Source organism: Pteropus alecto, unplaced genomic scaffold (assembly GCF_000325575.1).
Source record: "Pteropus alecto unplaced genomic scaffold, ASM32557v1 scaffold45, whole genome shotgun sequence".
NCBI lineage: Eukaryota > Metazoa > Chordata > Mammalia > Chiroptera > Pteropodidae > Pteropus > Pteropus alecto.
The window spans coordinates 33,909,121-33,915,271 of NW_006442491.1; positions in this window are offsets into that span (position 1 = coordinate 33,909,121).

Sequence of the window (6,151 nt, forward strand, 5' to 3'; positions counted from 1 at the left end):
GACTCTGCTGGTAGGAAAATGAGATCTGCCCCAGATGGCCACAAATCAGGGCTGGTTTCATAGATGTGCAACCTGAGCAACCTTACAGGACCCTCACTCAGAAACGCCCTGCAATCCATTTAATGCTTTGCTGTCACTGTCTTGAAATTCCCATAATTCTTGAACAAGAAAGTCCACATTTTCATCTGCACCGGTCCCCACAAAGTATATAGCCAGGCCTGACAAAGAAGCTATTCAACTAGCGGATATTATTATCATTCCTCAAAGCACAAAGGATTTATCCTCTGAATGGTTCAAGAGACACAGAGCATCTCAGAGCTTGATATTCCAAAATTAAAAAATAAATAAATAAATAGAAAATAAAAAAGCAAATGGGGAAGAGAGAAAAAAACGAGCTTCGTGAACTCCGAAGCCAGGAAAGCTGGCACCGTTGCCTTTAGCAAGATGCTATCTGACATCTTTTGGCTGAACGCGTCCTTTCATGGGGTGATTAAACAGCAAATATCTCTGAGTAGCATAATGTTTATTAGACGTTACTCTGTTAGGGCAGCTTGTGTTTTCCCTGTATTCTGTTTCCATGTTCGAGTGTGTACAATTTGTTGATTTAAATAAAATTTAAAACAAGCCGTGCTGCTTGAAGAGCTGCTGACAGTGCCTCGCGGAAAACTTAGATTTTTTTTTTTATTAGGAAACAATTCTGTTTCTGTGTCATGTTTTTCTGCATCATGCCTCTCCCCCAGCCCCCGCCCTGTTCTTAGCAATACAGTACAGCAGGCTAAAAACCAACATTTTTACTTTTTGGAATGCTCATTCAGCTCTCTGAAATACTTTTACCCATGAGGCAAGGATTCTATTAGTCCCTCCCTTGTCCCCCAGGTTATTAGAGGGACACGAGGGTCAGCTACATTTGAATAGCAGGCGTCACACACATCATAAGTTTTAGATTTTTTGGAGTGCTGGTCTTTCATTCAATATTTTGATTTTAAGAATTAATCGATGGCAAGGTATGGAGAAGCGAGTCCTCTTTCAGTCACTGGATAGAACGCCAGTGTCTCTTTAAAATAAAATACCTATGCTCTTGACTAAGCATTTGCTTCTTGGCTTATGCCCTGGAGAAACCTTCCCATAAGGACATAAGGGGACGTGTGCAAGGATGTATATCACGTTCTTTAGGGAAGTGTAATAACCAGAAGCAACCTACGTGTCTGTCAGCAAGGAGATGGCTCTGAAGCATGAAAGAGCAATATTCGAAGGTTCAAAAGAATAAAAGGGATCTCTATGTGCCTAAGCAAATCCTCGAGACATATTTTTGAAGGAAAAAAAAAAGCAAGTTGCAGAAACGTCACCCACCATCTGAGGTCTTTGTTAACAACCAAAAGGTTCGGAAAACACGAAACAATATTTTGTGTATCTATAGCTGCAAACGTGTGCACGAACCTTAGGAAACAAGGAAAAGCAGCGAATCGATATGAAGGTTACCACAGCCGTGGAGGGGGCGCCAAAAGGGACCTCAGTTGTATTTGTGAGGTCAGGCTTTGTGTGAAATTTTATGCATTTTTTATTGTTTATTGACAAATGTTTTTGACTGACACAAAAATGTGCTATAGAAATTTGAGTCGATATTACCTAAGCAGTTCTCTATATTAAATGTTTTACATATCAACTATATGTGATGAGCGCGTGGAGTTTAAATGGAGTATTCCTGTATTTCTTCACATAAAATTTCTGAAGATTTTGGGAAAGTATTCCATAAATTTGGAACTGTTGAAACAAATGCCCAGTGTAGGACAAAACCTGCATTGGGCTATGGAGCATAGCGATCACCAAGCAGGACGGTCCCTAGCCTTGTAGAGCTTCTAGTCCTGTGCATTTCTTGACAAAACTTGGCCCAGAGATCACTCACCAGAGAAACAGAATTTGCAAATATGAGCCACAGAAACCAGCAGTTGTATTAAGTTCCCCAGGAAATTGCCATGTACACCAGGTGTTCTGAAGCCATCCCTAGTGGAATGAATTCTCATCTCAAATGTCCTTTCCCGACTCCCTGATAAATTACCCTATTTTGCTTCTGCACAGATTTGCCATTTTCTTACTAATGTGTTTAGTTGTTGATCTCTCCACGGCTCTGGACTCTTCATATGGCAGGGTCCATGTCTATATTGTAGTTGGCATAGCCCCAGCATCCAAAAGCACCACGCCAGGCACCTTGCTACCCAACGAACATCCAAATATCCAACCGGTGTCCAATGAGTATCACTTCCATGCATGGATGAATGAATAAAGCTGGATGGGCTCATCCTCTTTCATCTCCTGGAGGTGGAGATCCCTGTACAGATGTTTTATCCCTCCTGTCATACCAGAAGTCTAATCTTGAGAAGAAAATAATGCAAATAATTAGAATTTCCACTTGTTAAGGGCCCTACTATGTGGCACCCACTTTATAGGATTTTGTTTTCCTAGCGTTTTTTTTTCTTTCTTTCTTGTTACTGTTGCTACATAGCAAACTACCCTAAGATTTAGTGGCACGAAATAACCATTTTCACCTACTCTCAGAGTGTAGGTGGGGAAGTCGGACAGAGCACAGGGAGTGGCCACATTCCATGTCTGGGGGGTTCAGCTGGGAAGGCTTGGGCACTAGGGGTGACTCAATGGTTGGGAGATGAAATTATCTGACATGTCTTCTCACGTGGCTGAGAGTTAATGCTGTCTGTCAGCCTGGATTCAGCTGGATTTCTTGACAGTGACAGTCACATGTGGCTTTCCCACAGGGCTGCTTGGGCTTCCTCTCAGCATGGCAGTCTCGGGGCACTCGGACTTCCTGCTTAAGGTCCAGATGTGAATGCCTTCTGTCACAAGGCAGAAACTGCATCGCCTTTTATGCCTAAGACTCAAAGGGATTACGGAATCACTTCCGCCACATTCTACTGGTTACATGTGAGTCAGGAGCCTACCCAGATTCAAGGGAAAGAAAATTAGACTCTACTTCTAGACTGGGCAGTGGATACGTTCTAGAAATCACAGGACGGAAAATACTGTCACTGCCATCTTTGGAAAACACGATCTACCACACCTTCATAATGATCCTGCAAATAGGTGTGAATAATCCATTTCACAGACAAGGGAGCAGGTGCAGACAATACATGATTTGCTCCGAATGAAACAGCTAGACAGTAAGTGGCTGAACAAGGATTCAAACTCAGGTCTGTTCATCTTCAAAGCTTCCCTTTCCCACACCTCACGCTGTCACATCGGGGGGAGATGACTTTTACTTGTTTCACCTTCCTTCATTGTTTATCCGGGAGACATAGCCAGATCCCAAATGTGGCCTTGTGTAGAGGCTATGTCTTCTTGCAATTTACAAATGGCATTACTGGCGCAATCACTTGCCCCTCTGTAGTTAATAGGCAGGCATTGAAATGAGTCCCTTCAGAAGGTCCAGAGGAATTGCTATTAAGAAACCAGAGTTTGAGCAGAGCTTGCAACTTCAGGATGGCAGCCGATCCACGGTGATTGTTCACTCCAGTGAAAAACGATCCTTCGTCTCTGTGACACAATTATTTGGGTATTTACCACAAAGGCCCTTAAATGGGCCCTTTTCGATCAGAAAATACGAAATAAGCTGTGGGGGGGGGAGGGGAGCTAAATTTAAATGTAACTGCTCGCATTGTTTTGCCCTTAGATGGATGGCAGGTCCACCTCATTATTCACCAAGCACAGACATGCTACCCAGAGTGATCTGGCAACTTGTGAAGATAAATCACAACCAGGATGGCTGCCATCACTGTCACAGAGAGAGCGTGGCTCTGGGGGCTGACAGAGTGTGGGAGCAAGTGCACACCCCGGCTCCGCTGGCGCAAAGGTAGAGAGAAAAAGGACCCCCAGAAAGGAAAACAAAAGAAAAGCAATAAAAATTCTATGTCTCCCCCCATGTCGGCCCAAGTGCCATGCTTTTGAGAGAACTAATGTTTTCGTGAATCCCCAACAGGTCAGAGAGAAGACAGATGGCAGGTTACCGAAGCAGGAGGGGAGGGAGGTTATGAATTTAACCATCCGACAAGAAGAAAACACTGATTCAGTATGTAGCTGAGGAGCAGAGGGAAGAAAGCATCCAGACACTCTAAGAATCTGAAGGGAGTTGTATTTTCAGGATATTTTTAGATAAAATCTTCTACACATGGCACAAAGCTGAGATCCTCCCAAATTATCTCTGTTTATGCTATTTTTATACCCTGTATTTTGGGGCTGATAAAAGCAACATCTTCTAATAATATAAATTTTAACAAATACAGGAAAATGTATAAAACTCTGTAATCTTTTCCTCCAGGAGCAACCAATATAAATATTTTGTTATGTAGCCTTCTGCTTTCTCTTGTGACACGACTACTATTGTAAAAGTGAACTTACATGAAACCGAATATTCTCTGACTTATAATTTTTTTCCATATATCACCAGTATCTCAATTGTGTCAATAAGTAGACATTTATGTAATCATTTTTAATAAATAAAAAATTTTCTATTTTAACATGATTTCATCAATCCACTATTCACTGGATATTTAGGACGGTGGATTTTCTCTCACTGTACGTAATAGTACGAAAACATCCTTGCACGTAGATCTTTGTATGCTCGCTTCCTTTAAATACATTTCTCAAAGTGGATTTTATCAGAAAAGTGAGGCACGTTACTAAAGGCTTTGATACATATCGTTAAATCTTGGTAACCTGTGCCAAGACTTGTGTAAAGTCGAAGGTGAAAGTTAATGCGACATTCGTTTTTTGGTCCTTTCTTTCCCTTTCCTCCCTGTCTCTTCCTCCCATTCCTTCCTCTGCGTCTTTCTCCCCGCAGGGAGCGCATCGGCAGCTCCCCTCGAGGAAGCAGTTTCTCTGGCTCGCGTGGCATACAGACCAGCGCAGAGGTCAGCCAGTCTGGTCCTCCACCTGCTCTCCTTCAGCCCACGAGCTGAGAACAGTGTTTATGTGTTTAAAGGAGTCATAAAAAATAAAAAATAAGAATAACATCGTGCTACATAAAATCATATAAAATTTGAATTCCAGAGGCCATAGATAAAGTTTTATTGAAACACGGTCACTCCCATTTGTTTATATATATTGTCCGTGGCCGCTTTGGCCCTAAGACAGCAGAACTGAGTAGTTGGAAGAGATCTTGTGGCCCACAAAGCAGAAAATAGTTACTATCCGGACCCTCTACAGGAAAAGTTTGCGGGCCCATGGAGTAGCGGAAATAATGTTTTTAACTTTCCGTGGATTGAAGCTGGGCACTGCCCTAGGTGTAAAGCCAAAGGTAAAAGTCAATGCAGGTGAGAGTCGGGCAGTCAGCTGGCCTCCTGGGTTCAAATTCTAGCTCGGCCACTTACCAGCCGTCGTCAAAACTCTCAATGCTACAACCGCCTCACCTGCAGAATGGAGATTATATACACCATCCACAGCCAGCATTGTTGGATGAAATAAAATGAGATGTGAGAGTGTTTAGCATAAACACCTAGTACATAGTAAAAGAATGTTGTTGTTGTTGTCGTTGTTGTTGTTGTTTGGTCTTTGCTTCTGGAAATTTAACCTACAATTTTTCCCGATGTCTTCAATCCTGGAGTTTTCATTTCTTCTGTTATTCTTTCTCATCTTTGAGTAAATTTGGGGTCCAGACACAAGTGGTACCAACATCACCAAGATAAGCTTTGTGGTCTGAGAAGACTTCCTCTCCATATTCCATTTTTTTTTTCTTTTCTATGTTTCGAGCACCTTTTTGTTTACTTTTTCATATATGAGGCATGTTAGAATAACCTACTTTCAGGTCTCAAAATAATGAAGAAGCCATTGACATGTCATGATGGAAGGTAGCTGGCCTCACTGAAGATGCCAAATGTCCTCAGGAGTTAGGGCTAAAGGACCCTCTGGTCTGGAAGGCATGTGACCTAGACCTGGACCAATGCCTGTAGGAGTCAGCTCACAGTACTGGATTCAATGTCACAGCTTTCTCCGCTGCCCCTCCTCACCCCATTTACAATGTTCATGTGCTCTTCTGTGTATAACCCTGGCCTGGGCAGTTTATGGGCACGGGAAAAACAGAAGAGACATTTTCTCCAGGAATACACACAAATCTCTTTACATTATCTTTCACAAACTTGACACAGAG